The following is an 18,523-nucleotide window of genomic DNA, read 5'->3' as shown; positions in this document are numbered from 1 at the left end:
AACTTGTAACTACCCCAGGGTTGAGAACAGTGCTTGACTCATAGGAAGTGCTTAACAAATGCCATTTAAATGATCAAAATGCTCCAGGCCCACCCAGAAATAGACATTCTGTAATACTCGGGATATAAACTCCCTCCCCTCCCACTAAGCGCGCCGGGAGAGCAAACTGTCCGGATGGACGCGAATCTTCATACAGAATCACACAATAGTAATCATCACCGGGGCATTCGTTGGGCGCTTCCCCTGTGTCAGTCACCGTACTAAGCGCCGGGGTGGGTACAGGGAAATCGGGTTGGACAGAGTTCCCGTCCCCCACCAGCCAGGTGCAAAATGGCAGCCAACCTCATTTATTGAGAGATGAAGAGGTTGGAGAAGCGGCGGGGCTTAGTAATAATAACGATGGCATTTGTTAAGCGCTGACTATGTGCAAAGCACTGTTCTAAGAGGAGCCTGGGCATCAGAGGACCCGGGTTCCAATCCTGACTCCACCAGTCGTCTGCAAATCACTCAGCTTCTCTGTGCCTCGGTTCCTGGATCTGTCAGGCGGGGATTAAGACCGCGAGCCCCACGTGGGACACGGACCGTGGCCAATCCGACGATTTCGTATCCACCCCAGCGCTTAGTATGGTGCCTGGCACAGAGTAACCACTTAATAAATACTATCAGAAATAAAATATGGGGTGGGGTGGGGTGGGGGAGAAAGTGGCAGTGGAAGCTGCCTGCGGTCCCATGGCACCCTGCTTTGGTGAGTTCCCCGAGCAGAAATCAACCCGCAACTAAGGACGTCGCCGATGCAGTTTCCTCTGGGCTGGGAAACCAGGGTCGGTCCTTTTGGCCTTTAATTTATTATTATTGATAATAATCGTGGTATTTGTTAAGCACTTACTACGTGCGAGGCACTGTACTAGACGCTGGGGTGGTGACCAGCAAATCGGTTTGGACGCGGTCCCTGCCCGACACGGGGGGCTCCCCGTCTTAATCCCCATTTTACAGATGAGGGAACTGAGGCACAGAGCAACGAAGCGGTCTGCCCAAGGTCACGCAGAAAGCCGGTGGAGTCCGGGATTGGAACCCAGGTCCGTCCGCCTGCCGGGCCCGCGCTCTATCCATTAGGCCTCGCTTTAAGTATGAGCGCGAGGTCTGGTGGGGAAAAGAAAACCAACACTGTGTGAGTGTTATGTGGGTATTTCTGCTCCCTTCTTAACTACCCCCAGATGGGGTTGATTATCTCATCTCTAATTAATTATCTTAATTCCCCTACCCCTGTTTCTGGAGCTTTAAGGACACACCTATATCATCCCCCCCTCCCCCCTCTCCCTAGCACTTTTGTACATATCTGTAATTTATTTATTAATGTCTGCCCCCTCCCTCTAGACTGTAATAATCATGTTGGTATTTGTTAAGCGCTTACTGTGTGCAGGGCACTGTTCTAAGGCTGGGGGGCGGGAATGCGGCGTGATCAGCTTGTCCCACGTGAGGCTCACGGTCTCAATCCCCATTTTACGGATCAGGGAACTGAGAGGCACAGCGAAGTGACTTGCCCACAGTCACACAGCTGACAAGTAGGCAGAACTGGGATTCGAACCCATGACCTCTGACTTCCAAGCCCGTGCTCAGCCGCCTCTCTATACTGTAAGCTCCTCGTGGGCAGGGAATGTGTCTTTTTATTGTATTGTAATAATAATAATGATATTTGTTAAACGCCTACTATGTGCCGAGCACTGTGCTTACTATGCGCAAGGCACTGTACTAGGCACTGGGGTGGATACGAGCAAATCGGGTTGGACCCAGTCCCTCTCCCACGTGGGGCTCGCCGTCTCTATCCCCATTTTACCGACGAGGGAACTGAGGCCCAGAGAAGTGAAGTGACTCGCCCGAGGTCACCCGGCGGACAAGTGGCGGAGTGGGAATCGGAACCCACGACCTTCCCACTCCCAGACCTGAGCTCTATCCGTTAAAGCTGCCTCTTTCCCAAGCGCTTAGTCCGGCGCTCCGCATGCAGCGAGCGCTCGATAAATACGATCGAATGGATGAATGGGACTTGTGTATATTTGTATACATTATTTATTACTCTTTTATTCATGATGGGTATACATCTATAATTCTATTCATCTTGATGGCATTGAGGCCTGACTACTTGTTTTGTTTTGCTGTCTGTCTCCCCCTTTTAGACCGTGAGCTCGTTGTTGGGCAGGGATCGTCTCTATCTGTTGCCAAATTGTCCATTCCAAGCGCTTAGTCCGGTGCTCTGCACACGGTAAGCCCTCAATAAATATGATGGAATAATAATGATAATAATGACATTTGCTAAGCGCTTCTTATGTACCAAGCATTGTTCTCAGCGCTGAGGTAGGTATAAAGTGATCGGGTGGTCCCACGTGAGGCTCACGGTCTTCATCCCCATTTTCCAGATGAGGTCACTGAGGCACAGAGAAGTGAAGTGACTTGCCCACGGTCACACAGCTGACAAGCTGCTGAGCCGGGATTTGAACCGATGATCTCTGACTCCCAAGCCCGGGCTCTTTCCACTGAGCCACCCTGCTTCTCTGGATGGATGGATGGATGGATGGATGGATGGATGGATGGATGGATGGATGGATGAACGAATGAATATAGATGGAAGGATGAATGAATGAATAAATGGATGGAAGGATGAATGCATAAAGTGATGGATGGATGGGTGGATGGATGGGTGGGTGGAAGGAAGGAAGGAAGGAAGGAAGGAAGGAAGGAAGGAAGGAAGGAAGGAAGGAAGGAAGGAAGGAAGGAAGGAAGGAAGGAAGGAAGGAAGGAAGGATGAATGAACAAATAAATGGTTGGATGGAAGGATGGATGGATGGATGAATGAATGCATATATGGATGGATGGATGAATGCATGACTGCACGAATGAATTTATAGATGGAAGGATGAATGAATGAATAAATGGATGGATGGATGGAAGGATGAATGATTAAAGTGATGGATGGATGGAAGGAAGGGTGAATGAATGAATAAATGGATGGATGGATGGATGGATGGAAGGAAGGATGAATGAACAAATAAATGGTTGGATGGAAGGATGGATGGATGGATGAATGAATGCATATATGGATGGATGGATGGATGGATGACTGAACGAATGAATTTATAGATGGAAGGATGAATGAATGAATGGATGGATGGAAGGATGAATGAATGAACGGATGAATGAACGGGTGGCTGGACGAATGCCGGGCTCCCTGGGGAGGGCGCAGGTGTCACGAGCCTCGGGGTCAGAGGGGCGCGCGGGGCGGGGCCCCCTCCCCCAGCCGCCGTTGGCGAGAAGGCCGGCAGGTGGCGGTGGCGGACGGGGGGGCGGGGCCCGGGGGCGGCGGCCAATCGGACGGCGGGAGGGGCGGGGCCCGGGCCGGCGACCAATCGGACGGCGGGAGGGGCGGGGCCCGGGGCGGCGGCGGCCAATCGGGCGGAGGGAGGGGCGGGCGGGGGCGGGGCCGCGCCCGAAGCACGGGGTGGCGGCGGCCGAAGCGGGGGAGAGGCTGGAGGGCGCGGACGCGGCGCGCGGACCGGCGGAGACCGGTTGGGTCCGGCCCGACGCCGTGAGGGAGGGAGCCGCCGACGCCGACGCCGCCATGTCCGGGCCCTGCTGCGCCGGCCAGGTGAGCGGCACGGGCCCCGCCCCGGGGGATGCCGGGAGGGGGGGCCGTTGGCCCGCCCCGGGGGATGTCGGGAGGGGGGAGGTTGGCCGGCCTGCCCCGGGGGATGCCGGGAGGGGGGGAAAAGGTGGCATAGTCAGGGAAGGCCTCCTGGAGGAGGGGGGCCTTCGATGAGGCTCTGACCTGCAGCTGAAAGTGGGCCTTAGGGAAGGCCTCCTGGAGGAGGGGGGCCTTGGGTTCAGTCAGGGAAGGCCTCCTGGAGGAGGGGGACCCTGGATTCAGTCAGGGAAGGCCTCCTGGAGGGGGGGGGGGGCCTTCGATTCAGTCAGGGAAGGCCCCCTGGAGGAAGGGGGGCCTTCGATGAGGCTCTGATCTGCGACATGAAAGTGGGCCTTAGGGAAGGCCTCCTGGAGGAGGGGGGCCCTGGATTCAGTCAGGGAAGGCCTCCTGGAGGAGGGGGGCCTTGGATTCAGTCAGGGAGGGCCCCCTGGAGGAGGGGGGGCCTTCGATGAGGCTCTGACCTGCAGCTGAAAGTGGGCCTTGGGTTCAGTCAGGGAAGGCCTCCTGGAGGAGGGGGCCTTGGGTTCAGTCAGGGAAGGCCCCCTGGAGGAGGTGGGCCTTCGATGAGGCTCTGACCTGCGACATGAAAGTGGGCCTTAGGGAAGGCCTCCTGGAGGAGGGGGGCCTTGGGTTCAGTCCGGGAAGGCCTCCTGGAGGAGGGGGGGGGCCTCCGATGAGGCTCCGACCTGGGAGAGGAGGGGAAAGTGAGGCGTCGTCGGGGAAGGCCTCCCGGAGGAGGTGGGGTGAACACGCCCCTCGGGCCCTGCTGGAGGGCTGCCCGGACGCAACCCAGCCCTCGGGTATCTATTGAGCGCCTACTACGTGCGGGGCGCCGGGGAGGGCGCCTCCGTCTCGCCTGTCTCGCCGCCGACCTCGGGTCCCCGGCTCCCACGGGCCGGGCTAATGATAATCGTGAGGGTGATGACGTTAGGCGCTTACTACGTGCCAAGCGCCGTCCTGAGCGCTGGGGGAGATCCAGGGGATCCACGTGGGGCCCCCGGGCTTCCTCCCCATTTCGCAGATGAGGGGAGTGAGGCCCAGAGAAGCGAAGCGACCCGGCCCGCGGGCACACGGCCTGACACGGGGCGGAGGCGGGATTAGAACCCACGACCTCCGACTCCCGAGCCCGGGCTCTTTCCGCCGGGTCAGGCTGCTTCGGCCTCCCTCCCCGCTTCAAAGCTTTCCCGGAGGCCCACCCCCTCCAGGAGGCCCACCCTGACTTAGCCCCACCGGTCCCTCATTTCCCCCTTGAGAGCCTTACATAAGCGCTCGATAAATACGATCGAACGGCTCCAAGTGCCACCTCCTCCAGGAGGCCCTCCCGGACGGAGCCCCACCGTTCCCTCATTTCCCGCTTCGGGACCTTATTGAAGCGCTCGATAAATACGACCGATTGATTGACTTGAAGTGCCACCTCCTCCAGGAGGCCTTCCCGGACTAAGCCCCCCTCTTCCCTCATTTCCTCCCTCAGAGCCTTATTGAAGCGCTCAGTAGATACGATTCAATGAATGAATCCAAGTGCCACCTCCTCCAGGAGGCCTCCCCGGACGGAGCCCCGCCGTTTCCCTCATGTCCCGCTTCGGGAACCTTATTGAAGCGCTCGATAAATAGGAATGAATGAATCGGAGGTCCGCCTCCTCCAGGAGGCCCTCCCGGACGGAGCCCCACCGTTCCCTCATTTCCCGCTTCGGGAACCTTATTGAAGCGCTCGATAAATACGATTGAATGAATGGGGGGGGCCCGCCTCCTCCAGGAGGTCTTCCCGGACTACGCCCCCCTTTTCCCTCATTTCCCACTTCGGGACCTTATTGAAACGCTCGATAAATAGGAGCGAATGAATTGAAGGCCCACCTCCTCCGGGAGGCCTTCCCTGACTAGCCCCCACTCTTCCTCATCCCACTCCCTTCTGCGTCACCCTGACTCGCTCCCTTTCTTCATATCCCCCCCCCCCCCCCAGCCCCACACCACTTATGTCCGCATCTGTAATTTATTTATATCAATGTCCGCCTCCCCTCCCTCCCTTTGACCGTAAATTCCTTCTGGACAGGAAACGTGTCTGTTATTTTGTTCTGTTCTACTGTGCCCTCCCCGGCGCTCAGGACGGTGCTCTGCGCCCAGTAAGCGCCCAGTACACGCGATTGGCTACGGGGCGGCGGGATCAGGGCCCACGCTGAGGTTACATTTAATTCACTCGGGCCGATCGGGAGCCGCGGCCCGTGCTGAGCCCCGTTTTTATTGGTGTCATCGTATTTGTGAAGCGCCCGCTGCGCGTCGAGCGCTGGGGCGGATAGAGGTGAATCAGGTCGGACGCGGTTCCCCCGTCCTCCGTGGGGCTCCCGGCCCAAGTCCGAGGGAGGCGGGTCGGATCCCCCTTCTACCGAGGAGGAGACGAGGCCCGGAAGCGACTTGCCCTTTGCCTTCCTTAGAATTAGGGTATTAAGCACTGGGTAGCGATCGCATCTGAGCGCTCACTACGTGCCGAGCGGCGGACTGAGCGCTCGGGAGAGCACGAGCCCGCAGATTGAGCAGGCGCGCTCTCTGCCCTCTGTGTGTACGTGTTTATTATCCTATTTATTTTATTAGCGGCGTGTTTATCTCTATAATCCCATTTATATCGATGCCGCTGACGCCTCCTTCCCTTTCTCTGATGCGCGTCTCCCCCTCTCTACACCGTGAGCCCGTCGCGGGCGGGGACCGTCCCTGTTTGTCGCCGAACCGTCCTCTCCGAGCGCCGAGGACGGTGCTGCTGCGCGCAGCGAGCGCCCAATACGTGCGGTTGAGCGAGTGAACGAGCGAACAAGCTGTACGCGCCTCGGCCCCTCCCAGACCGGGGCGGGGGGGGGGGGGCGTGGGATTGCGGCCCCATTTTACAGATGAGGTCAGCGGGATCCCAGAAGAAGCGAACTCGACCGAGATCTCACGACCGACAAGCGGCGGAGCTGGGATTTGACTCCCCGACTCTCAGGCTCGTGGTCTCTCCGCTTAGACCACGCTGCCTCACGTGGCTTAGGGTCAGCGGGTCCGTAGTTTTTACCGAGTCGAGTGCCCCGCACGGAGGAGATGCTCGCCAGAAGCCACCGGTCGATGGACGGATGGATTGATCAAGGGCTTCCTGGGTGCGGAGCCTGCGGTAAGCGCTTGGGAGAGCGCAGCGGAGTCGGTGGACAGGATTCCTGCCTGCAAGGAGATGAGTGATAATCTAGTGGGGGGAGACGGTTATTTAAATAAATTACGGAAGCAACACACTATAAGGATATCTACCTAAGTGCTGTCGGGTATCAAGGCGCTTGGGCTGTTCCATCTTAGGGCTTTCCCGGTGCTTTTAGAGCGCGGTTTCCTTGCTCCTCTGGGCCTGTTTCTGGGCCTTATCTTTTTAATAATAATAATTGTTAAGTACTTACCGTTAGCACTGGGGAGACACCAGGTTATCAGGTTGTCCCGGGTGGGGCTCACAGCTTTCGTCCCCATTTTACAGATGAGGTAACTGAGGCACAGAGAAGCTAAGCGCTCACGTGTCCCAGGCGCGGTACTGAGCGCTGGGGTGGGCGCAGGAAAATCCGGTTGGACCCAGTCCCTGTCCCACATGGGGCTCGCGCTCTTATCCCCATTTTACAGGTGAGGGAACGGAGGCCAGAGAAGGGAAGTGACTTAGCCAAGGTCCCACGGCGGAGCCGGGAGGGAAACCGAGGTCCTTCCGACTCCCAGGCCCGGGTTCTATCCGTTGATCGTTCACTGAGTCGAATTTATTGAAGTGCTTACCGCGTGTCCAGCACTGCACCAAGCGCTGGGGAAAGGGCAATACAGCAGTAGTGACGATCCCTGCCCCGCGGTGCCTTTCGCACAGTAAGCGTCGAGTCCCTTACCGTGTCTGGGCCTCAGTTTCCTCATCTTTAAAATGGAGCTGGTGCCCGCTCGCCCTCCCTCCCCCATCTGGAGCCCGCGGCGAAGGAGCAGGGTCTGCGTCCGATCTGATGAGCCGGTCTCCAACCCGGGGCTTTGCACACGGCGAGGGTTTAGTAAAGGTTCGAGGAGCGGCGCGGCTCAGGGGGAAAGAGCCCGGGCTCGGGGGGTCAGAGGTCGTGGGTTCTAATCCCGGCCCCGCCGCTTGGCAGCTGTGTCATCTGGGGCAAGTCATTCATTCGATCGAATCTATCGAGCGCTTACTACGTGCAGAGCACTCTACTAAGGGATGTACGATCCGGCGACGGAAGTCACTTCACTTCTCTGTACCTCGGTTACCTCATCCGTAAAATGGGGATGAAAGCTGTGATCCCCACCTGGGGCAACCTGGTGTCTCCCCGATGCTTCGCACGTAGTGAACGCTTACCAGATACCACCACTGTGGTCATTATCTAGTAAACGCCGCGGCGGTAACGACGGTTATCATCTCTCCGGACTTTCCAGAGCCAGTCACCGGCCTTCCGGGACCGCCGGCCGGTCGTGACCGTGACGGTGTCCTGTCGTGGTCTCCCGAGCGCTTAGGGCAGCGTTCTGCACGCAGCGAGCCGGGCCGCAGATGGCCTAAGCCTCTGCACCTCAGTGTCGTGGGACCTCCCCTCCTCCAGCCCCCCCCGCCCCGGGGTGCGGAGGAAGGCCGGCTCCTCGGGGCCCCGGTTTCGAAACGCGCATCCGGGGGGGGCGGGGGGGGCGCCCCGGGCCTCCGACTAGCCCCATTGTAGATGGGGGCAACCGAGGTCGTGGGCCGGAAGCCAAAGGACTGGCGGGAGCCAGGCGGGGAGAGCCGACTGCGGCTGCCTCCCGGGGTGACGACCCGTAAAGAACCCCGACCTCTGACGAGGCGCGGGTGCCCGTTTGAGTTTTTATTTTTCTTTTAAGGTATTTGTTGAGGGCTTACTATCTACTAAGCACTGGGGTAGATAGAAGCGAGTCGGACTGGACACGGCCCCTGTCCCACGTGGGGGCTCACAGTCTCCTCCAGATTCTAGACTCACCGAGGGCAGGGGACGGATCCGCTAATTCCGTTGTACGGCACCGTCCCCGAGTACCGCGCTCTGCTCGAACGGTCGATTGATTTTGCAGGTGAGGCCCAGAGAGGCGACGCGACTGGCCCGAGGTCACGCCGCCGAAAAGTGGCGGAGCCGGGATTAGAACCCGGGTCCTTCCGGACACCCCCCCCCCCCCTCGGGTCCACGGTCCATCCACTGGGACACACCGCTTTCCTCTCGGAGGAAAGCGTTAGGATATTTCTTTTTTCACCCAACGGGGTAGATGGGGAAATGGTTTTTTGGCGTTGTGGCCAAGTGAGTGTCTCTAGTATCTAAAAGTCTCCACTCCCGACCCTCTCCTCGGTAACTCTTTGGAGAGAACCCCCCCAGTCAATCTATCGGTGGTATTCATTGAGCGTTTATTTTGTGCAGAGCACCGTACTAAGCGCCCGGGAAGAGTACGACACGTCAGAATTGTACCCTCGTCCGAAGCAGTGGATGAGAAGCAGCGCGGCTCAGTGGAAGGAGCCCGGGCTTGGGAGTCGGAGGTCATGGGTTCGAGTCCCGGCTCCGCCACCTGTCCAGCTGTGTGGCTGTGGGCAAGTCACTTCGCTTCTCGGCGCCTCAGTTCCCTCATCTGGAAAATGGGGATCGAAACCGTGAGCCCCACGTGGGACGGCCGGATCGCCTTGTATCCCCCAGTGCTTTGCACATAGTAAGCGCTTAACAAATGCCACCATTTATTTTCTGTTTGCCGCCCCGAGCCGGGGCCGGATTTTGGTGGGTGTGAGAGTGTGTCCGTAGTCCTCGATCTTCGGGACCCATTCTTGTCTTCGTCAGATAAAGGGATGGCGACGGGGTTGCAGGCGAGAAAGACAGCTTGAATCGGACAGTCAGCGGTATTTATTGAGCGCTTACTATGTGCGGAGGTGTACTGATGTCTACACTAAACACTCAAGAGAGCGCAGTGCAACCCATTTAACCCGGAACGAGCTTTCCGTCCAGTGGAAATGCTCTCAAGGGAACACTCCTCCTCCGGGGGCCTCCACTTCGGCGTCTTCCCCCCCCCCCGGCCCACAACCAAAGAAAGACTTCCAGTGAACAATTATCGTATCAGACCGTTCCCGTGTCGGTCATTTTTGAATTACCCTCCCACACGCCGGGGACGCCTCCTGCAAACTATTGCGGTTTCTTGCGTAAACAGCCCAGAGAGAGGGAGTTGACTTGTGTCAGCATTTTTTTTCCCAACCCCATTTCTGAAAATGATCGATCAGGATTTCACCCTGTCGGACTGTGGTTCTCTCCCAAGAGCGTCATAGAAGTATTAAGCCCTTCGCCGTGTGCTGAGCGCTCTGCTAGGCGCAGGGAGAAGAATGCACAGGCGGGAAGTCAACACAGACCTTGCTCTGCACGCCGCAGGCGCTCGATAAATAGCACTGATAAATATTGGGGCAACTGGGCATTTGCAAAGACTGAGCATAGGGCCCCGGAGAGAGACGGCACGGGAAAAGGGGGTACAGTTTGCCAGGCGGTGGTGTTTACTGAGCCCTTACTGTGTGCAGAGCACTGTACTAAGCGCCTGGGAAAGCACAAGGGTAAATGGACACATTCCCCGCCCACAGTGAGCTTACAGTCTAGGGGGGAGACGGGCATTAATAGAAATTAATAAATCGTGGATATGGAGACATCAAGACGCAGCGTGGCCTAGTGGCAAGAGCTTGGGCTCGGGAGGCAGAGGCTGTGGGTTCCGGTCCCGGCTCTGCCACTCGTCTGCTGTGTGACCTTGGGCAGGTCACTTCACTTCTCTGGGCCTCGCTTCCCTCATCTGTAAGAGGGGGATGAAGACTGTGAGGCCCACGCGAGACAAGCCGATGACCCCGTATCCACCCCAGTGCTCAGAACGAGCCCGCGACCCATAGCGTGCACTTAAATACCGTCGTCATTGTTGTCGTGTGCCATGGGGCCGGGAGGGAGAGGTGAATAAGGGGAGCAAGTCAGGGCGGTCTGTGTTTCTCGGGTCGTCTCTCCCCAGAGGGATCGCGTTTACCAGATGGGTTTTGCGCTTCCTCAAACTGGATGCGGTTGATCACGGGCCTCATATCCGTTTGGTCCCGGCCGGTGGCCACGCGGTCGGTCGTGGATGGTGAAGGAGATAGTTTGGAGGATGGTGATTCTGCCCGGGGTATCTCATCGCCAAGTTATGCAGGGGGCCGGGAGGGTTGACAGCATGTTACTGGAATGTCTGAATTTCTCACCCCGGCCGGTTCTCGGCCCGGAGGCTCACGCCAGGGCCGAGCTCGGGGCAGGATCCGCTCACGGTTCTTTATCAGCTGGCCTATCTTGTAAGCTCTGGCTGTGCGCTAAGCGCTGGCCTCAGCACTGGGCCAGATGGAAGGTGGGCAGATCGAGCACCGGGTCGAGAGGAGAGACTGCGTAGCCCAGAAGCCGCATGGCCTAACGGGTGGAGCCACGGGCCCGGGAGTCGGAAGGACCCGGGTCCTGATCCCGGCTCCGCCACTCGGGCAAGTCGCCTCACTTCTCCGGGCCTCAGTCCCCCCCTCTGGAGAACGGAGATGGACACTGGGAGCCCCGCGTTGGACGGGGGCCGCGTCCAACCCGATGTGCTTTGCTCGTAGCCACTCCAGCGCTACGTTCAGCGCCTGGCACGTAACGGATCCCGTCATCCCTGCGTTAGAGAGGAGGAAACTGAGGCCCAGGCGGGTTCGTCCCCACGGCGGCCCGTCCTGCACCGGAGAGAAGCCTCCTTCGACTCAGGTTTTCCCTTTTCGGGCACCTTGAGTTCCCTCCCTTTTCCCACCCCAGCCTCTCCCCAACGGTCAACCCACCCCTAGTTACACAACCTCCCAGGGGAGGCAGCTCGACCCAGTGGAAAAAGCAAATGACGAGGAGTTGGGAGGCATGGGTTCGAATTCCCACCCCAGCCTGGCGTTGGGTAAAGTCAGCCTCTCTGGGCCTCATCTTCTTCATCTGTGAAACGGGGCGAAGAGAGCGGCACGGCCCGGGGGAAAGAGCGCGGGCTTGGGAGTCGGAGGTCATGGGTTCTAATCCCGGCTCTGCCGCCAGTCAGCTGTGTGACCTTGGGCGAGTCACTTAACTTCTCTGTGCCTCAGTTACCTCATCTGTCCAATGGGGATTAAAAAAACTGCGAGCCCCCCGTGGGACAGCCTGATCACCCGGCATCCCCCGGCGCTTAGAACAGTGCTTTGCGCATAGTAAGCGCTTAACAAATACCACGATTATTATTATTATCATCATTTAGCGGATAGAGCCCGGGCCCGGGAATCGGAAGGATCTGGGTTCCAGTCCCAGCTCTGCCACGCGTCTGCTCCGTGACTTCGGCTGAGTCACTTCACCGGGCCTCAGTTCCCTCATCTGAAAAATGGGGATTAAAACCGTGAGCCCGATGTGGGCCAGGGACTGTGTCCAACCCGCTAAAACTTCCAACTACCCCAGCACTTAGAACAGTGCCTGGCTCATAGTAAGCGCTTAGCAGCTCGTAATGATAATGGCATTCGTCAAGCGCCTACTGTGCGCAAAGCATCGTTCTGAGTGCTGGGGGCGGGGAACGAGGTGATCGGGTGGTCCCAGGTGGGGCTCACGGTCTTCACCCCCATTTTCCAGGTGAGGTAACTGAGGCTCAGTGGAGTGACTTGCCCAAAGTCACACGGCTGACAGGTGGAGGAGCCGGGGTTAGAACCCACGACCTCTGACTCCCAAGCCCGGGCTCTTTCCACTGAGCCACGCGGCTTCTCTACCGTCAGTATTAACAAAGGCCGTCGTTACCGGATGAGGTAGAAGCAGTACGGGTATTTCTTGAGCGCCCACCCAGGGTACCAACTCTGTACCAGGCGGTTGGGAAAGGACCCCGGGCACGGAGAAAGCTATTTACCGCTCACGGGGGAGCTTGCGATCTAGGGGGGCCCCTCCCTCTTAGACTTCGGGTTCCGGGGCCCTGAAAGTGCCCGACCCCGTCAGATGGTCCGTTGGAGCCCTTCGTAAACGTCGTCATGATAGCGTGTGGGATGAGAGAGAAAATCGCGGCGCAGTTTCTCCGTGGCCTCCCTCCCCGTTTGGGCCCCGAAGGAAGATCGTGGGCGGGCGTTACCTCAGCGGGGGCCGGCCTTGGCCTCGAAGCAGGAGACGGGCTTACCCCCTCAGCCGTCGGTGCTCCCCGTCCGTCCCCACCTCCCAACCTCCCCCGCCGGACCTCTGCGGGCCCCGGGGAGGGGTCCCGTACGGTAACGTATCGATCGCCCCCGTCCCGTCGGCTGCTCCGCGGATTCCCGACCGGCGGAATCCCGGACTCGCCGGCACACGTCCGCGAGCGCCTCGGTTGCCTTTCGCCGTGGCGACGGGCCGGCCCGTCTCGGCGGCGGGAACCCGGTGTGGTCGTTGGAGCCGGTCGGAGCGGTCGGAAATACGGGAGTCCGGGTCCGAGGCCCGCACGTTTCGATCTTAGCGAGGGGGCGGCGCCGGCCGCGCGTACGTGCGGGTGCGGAGTTGGCCGTCCATCCGAAGGTTCGTGTCCGTATACGGAGAAAGCGCGCAAACCCTTTCGTTCATTGGGCCGTATTTCCCGGGCGCTTATTATGCGCAGGGCGCCGGACCGAGCGCTTGGAACGGGCAGCCGGGCGACAGATAGACAATCCCTGCCCAGCGACGGGCTCGCGGTCTGAACGGCGATTCCGGTCACGTGGGTCAATACCAAGGAAGGACGGGATGGGAATGTGGGCCGACTGGGTGGTGCGTGTTAAGCCAGTAAAGACGGGTCTTAGCTGCCCGGACTGAAGTTGAGCCGGGCAGGGAGAGAGCCGGCCCGTTGGCTCCTCGAGGGCAAGGACTGTGTCCTCTGACTCTCCAGGACTCTCCCAAGCACTTAGCTCAGCGCTCTGCACCCGATAGCTGCCCAACAGTTACTAATGCTGGTATTCGTTAAACGCTTACTCTGTGCAGAGCGCCGTGCTAAGCGCCGGGGGAGATGCAGGGTCGTCGGGTCGTCCCACGGGAGGCTCCCGGTCTTCACCCCCGTCTTCCAGATGAGATCACTGAGGCCCAGAGAAGAGAAGCGACTCGCCCACGGTCACACAGCTGACACGTGGCAGAGCCGGGAGTCGAACCCGTGACCTCTGACTCCCAAGCCCGGGCTCTTTCCACTGAGCCTAATGCTGATAATTTTGGCATTCGTTAAGCGCTTACTCTGTGCAGAGCACCGTGCTAAGCGCCGGGGGAGATACAGGGTCGTCGGGTCGTCCCACGGGAGGCTCCCGGTCTTCATCCCCGTCTTCCAGGTGAGGTCACTGAGGCCCCGAGAAGTGAAGCGACTCGCCCACGGTCACACAGCTGACACGTGGCAGAGCCGGGAGTCGAACCCGTGACCTCTGACTCCCAAGCCCGGGCTCTTTCCACTGAGCCTAGTATTCGTTAAGCCCTTACTACGTGTCAGGCACGGTTCTGAATGCTGGGGTAGATCAAGTTGGACACAGTCCCCGTCCCACATGGGGCTCACAGTCTCAACGCCCGTTTTTACAGATGAGGGAACTGAGGCCCAGAGGAGTGAAGTGACTCGCCCAAGGTCACGCACCGGACGGGCGGCAGAGTCGGGCTTAGAACCCGGGTCCTTCCGACTCCCGGGTCCGGGCTCTGTTGACACAGCGGGGCCTGACGGAAAGAGCTTGGAAGTCAGAGGACGTGGGTTCCAATCCCGACGCCGCTACTCGTCTGCCGTGCGACCTCGGGCGAGCCGCTTCACTTCTCTGGGCCTGGGTTACCTCATCTGGAAAATGGGGATGAAGACCGCGAGCCCCACGTGGGGCGACCCGATGACCTGGTATCTACCCCAGCGCTTAGAACGGTGCTTGCCGCGTAGTAAGCGCTCAACAGATACCAGCATCGTCGTCGTCGTTATCGACGGGTGACGGAGCCCTCATTCCCTGGGTCTGCGGAAACACCCACCGACCCGAAAGCGGTTCGGGGAGACGGACCCCAGGTAGCTTTGCCGCTGGGAAGACGGGAGGCCGGAGAGACGGATCGGGGGAATGGCTAAGGTGGGGTGCCCCGGGTGCCTCTGATGGGGCGTTGATTTCATGCCCCAAAACGTCCGCTTGAGTCGTACGGGAAACGGGACTTTATATGCGACCGTTCTTCTGGAATTTGCCCCCGGAGACCGTCACGTAGCTTGCGTGAGGGAAAACAGCTGTTGTGGAAAAACTGAACTGCGGTGGGTTTTCTACCGGCCGTGTAAAACTGGCAGTTCGGAAGGGAGTCGACGGCCCGCTGTGCGTCAACGCCGCCGTTTTCTTAAGGCTTGCCTGATCGAGAGTGAGTTTTTCTCCCGACCGCCCCAGGCCAGTGGGGGGGGGGGGGAAGGAGATCAAATTTCTGCTCTCCCTACGCGTCTGAAACCCTCCCCATTTTGAGTCACAGACCCACACGGGTTTTCGTGGAATCGGAGTGGTCCGATCTGTCGTTCTGCCCTGCAGAACGGAGGAGCGCGCACGGGCTCTGGCTTCTCCTCCTCCGTTAAGCCGGGATATGGGACCACCTGTGTGGCCTAGTGGCAAGAGCGCGGCCTTGGGAGTCAGAGGACCTGGGTTCCGATCCCCCCCTATGTGCCGAGCACCGTTCTGAGCGCTGGGGTAGATACGGGGTAATCGGGTCGTCCCACGTGAGGCTCACGGTCTTCATCCCCACTTTACGGATGAGGTCACCGAGGCCCAGAGAAGTGAAGTGACTTGCCCACAGTCACACAGCTGACAGGTGGCAGAGCTGGAATTCGAACCCATGACCTCTGACTCCCAAGCCTGTGCTCTTTCCACTGAGCCTGTGACCCTGGGCAAGTCTCTTCGCTTCTCTGGGCCTCGGTGACCTCATCTTTAAAATGGGGATTAAGACCGGGAGCTGCACGTGGGTCAGGGATTGGGGCCAAGCCTTTGTATCGATCCCAGCGCCCAGAACAGTGTTAAGCGCTTAACAAATGCCATTATTATTATTATTATTGTTGTTGTTGTTCTCTTGAAGGGAGTGAAAACCTGGGTGACGCCCCGAGAGCAGGGCCTCCTCTTAAAAGGCTGCTGGTCTGTGACGAGCAGCTGTTGTGTATTGTGGTATAATAACGTTGGTATTTGTGAAGCGCTTGCTCTGTGCCGAGCACCGTTCCAAGCGCCGGGGGAGATGCAGGGTGATCGGGTTGTCCCACGTGAGGCTCCCGGTCTTCATCCCCATTTTCCAGATGGGGCCACTGAGGCCCAGAGAAGCGACGCGACTCGCCCACAGACACACAGCCGACAAGTGGCCGAGCTGGGATTCGAACTCATGACCCCTGACTCCCAAGCCCGGGCTCTTTCCACAGAGCCACGCCGCTCCTCTGAATCGGACAGGAGGAAGGACGGGGCGTAGGTGCGTGCGTTCTTCTCCGTTCTCTGCGCTTCGGCGAAGGGCGCGAACGGCAGGGGACGTGTCTCGCTTATTGTCGTAGGGCTCTCTCGCCAGCGCTCGGTACGGCGCCGCGCACCCGGTAAGCGCTCGGTAGATCCAGTCGAAGGGATGAGGGAATGAACGTCGGCCCTTAGGAGATGACGCGTCTGGTCCCCGTTTCCCAGGAGAGAGGGAGGGACAGCGTCCGTGGCCCTCCCCGGGGCCAGGTGACTCGGCCTTCATCTGGGGTTCCCCCGGGGGAGTCCCCACGGCCTCCCGAGGGCGGTCTGGACCCCCCAGATCCAGAGCCTTCCGAGAGCCTCACGAGGCCTCCCCCCCCCCCCCCCCGGGAGGATAGTTGGGGGGCACCTCTGGGAAGAGGGTCGGGCCGTCCGCCTTCCGGAGGAGGGCCGGGGCGGGGGGGGGGGGGGAGAGAAGGGGAACCGAGAGAAAAGTTGGTAACTTTACCCCAAGGTTGCGGTGAATCAGCTCGGTGCCGGGAACGGGCCCTGGGGCTCCTGATTCATCGTCCTGTGACGAGACGGACCACGAGCCCCTCCCCGCCTCCTCGGGGTTACGAGGAGGGGCCCGGGGTGGGCCTGTCTATTATTCTCTTAATAACGTTGGTATCGGTTAAGCGCTTACTATGTGCCCAGCGCCGTTCCGAGCGCCGGGGTGGACACAAGGGAATCAGGTCGCCCCACGTGGGGCTCCCGGTCCTAATCCCCGTTTTACGGATGAGGGAACTGAGGCACCGAGAAGCGAAGTGACTTGCCCGAAGTCACACGGCTGACAGGTGGCCGAGCCGGGATTCGAACCCATGACCGCTGACTCCCAAGCCCCGGCTCTTTCCACTGAGCCACGCTGCTTCTCTTAATATCGTCCTCTGCCAGGTTGGGTCAAGTGAGTGAATCTCCCACCCTCTTACGCCGCCCCTCACCACCACCACCGCCGCCCCCAGGGCGTTTCCCAGGACGCCCCTTCTCCCCCTCCCCGCCACCAAGAGCGGGGAGGCAGAGGGCCCCGGGTTCTAATCCCCCGTCGTGCCGCTTTGGATGGTGTTTATCCAGCACCTCCTGCTGGGCGGGGCACCCTCCCGGGCGCTCGGACCGGGCGGTACCGCGGATGAAGAGAGACGGTCCCCGCCCACCACGGGCTCCCGGTCTAGAGCGGGGGAGGCGGACGTGAGTACAAGTAAACGGGGAGTCCTCGGACAAGTCACTTCGTTTCTCTGGGCCTCGGTGACCTCATCTGCAAAGCGGGGATGAAAGACTGTGAGCCCCCACGCGGGACAGGGACTGATCAGCTTGTATCTACCCCGGCGCTTAGCACGGTGCCTGTTACGTAGTAAGCACTGAACGGATACCATTTAAAAGACAAAAAAAACCAAACCGCCGGGACAGATGCAAGAGAATCAGACCGAACCCATCCTCTCCCTCACCGTCGGAGGGAGCAGACGTCTCGACCCCGGTTTACAGATGAGGAGGCCGAGGCCCTCAGAGGTTCGTGACGTGCCCGAGGCCACCCGGCAGGCCTGCGATTCGAAGCTCGCCGCGGGCGGTCCGCGCGTCCGTTCGGCCGTATTTATCGAGCGCTTATTGGGTGCGAGGCGCTGTACTGAGCGCTTGGGAGACTGCAACAGAACAGTCAACGGGCGCATTTGCTGCCCGCAGTGAACTCGCCGTCTAGAGGGGGCAGGCAACATGTCAACCGACTGGGTTGTGTCGTCCTCTCCCAAGCGCTTAGCGCAGTGCTCGGCATAGACCGGGCGCGCGATTCATCAGTTCGTTCGGTCGTATTCATTGAGTACTTACTTAATGCTACATTTGAATTACCGAGCACTTGGGGGAGTACAAAATAACAAACCGATAGATTCCCTGCCCACGGCAAAGCTTTACAGTCTGGAGGGAGAGGCAGACATTAATATAAATAAATGAAATGACAGATATGTGCCTGAGCGCCGTGGGGCTGGGAGGAGGGGATGAAAAAAGGGAGCAAGTCAGGGCGACGCAGAAGGGAGTGGGAGAAGAGGAAAGAGGCGATTTAGTCAGGGAAGGCCTCTGGAGGAGACGGGCCTTCCTTAAGGCTTTGAAGCAGGGGAGAGTGATGGATTCGAGGAGAGGGCGTTCCAGGCCGGAGGAAGGACGTGGGCTATGGGGTCGGCGGCGAGATAGACGAGATCGAATCACAGCGAGACCCTCGGCCCTAGAGGAGCCGAGTCTGCCGGCCGGGTCGTGGTAAGGGGGGGACGAGGGGACCGAGTGCTTTCGAGCCGACCGGTGAGGCGTTCCCGTTCGATGTGCAGTGAGATGGGCATCTCCCGGAGTTGATGATGATGGCCGTCGACGACGTGGCAGAGCTGGGACGTGCTCACCGGGGCCACGCCGCCCTGTCGGCGTCGCTCTCGGATTCTCCCGACCCGACCGACCCGCCGTGGGAAGTTGGCTGT

The sequence above is a fragment of the Ornithorhynchus anatinus genome, chromosome 1 (assembly GCF_004115215.2).
Source record: "Ornithorhynchus anatinus isolate Pmale09 chromosome 1, mOrnAna1.pri.v4, whole genome shotgun sequence".
In the NCBI taxonomy this organism is placed as follows: Eukaryota; Metazoa; Chordata; class Mammalia; order Monotremata; family Ornithorhynchidae; genus Ornithorhynchus; species Ornithorhynchus anatinus.
This window is presented reverse-complemented; position numbering follows the sequence as displayed.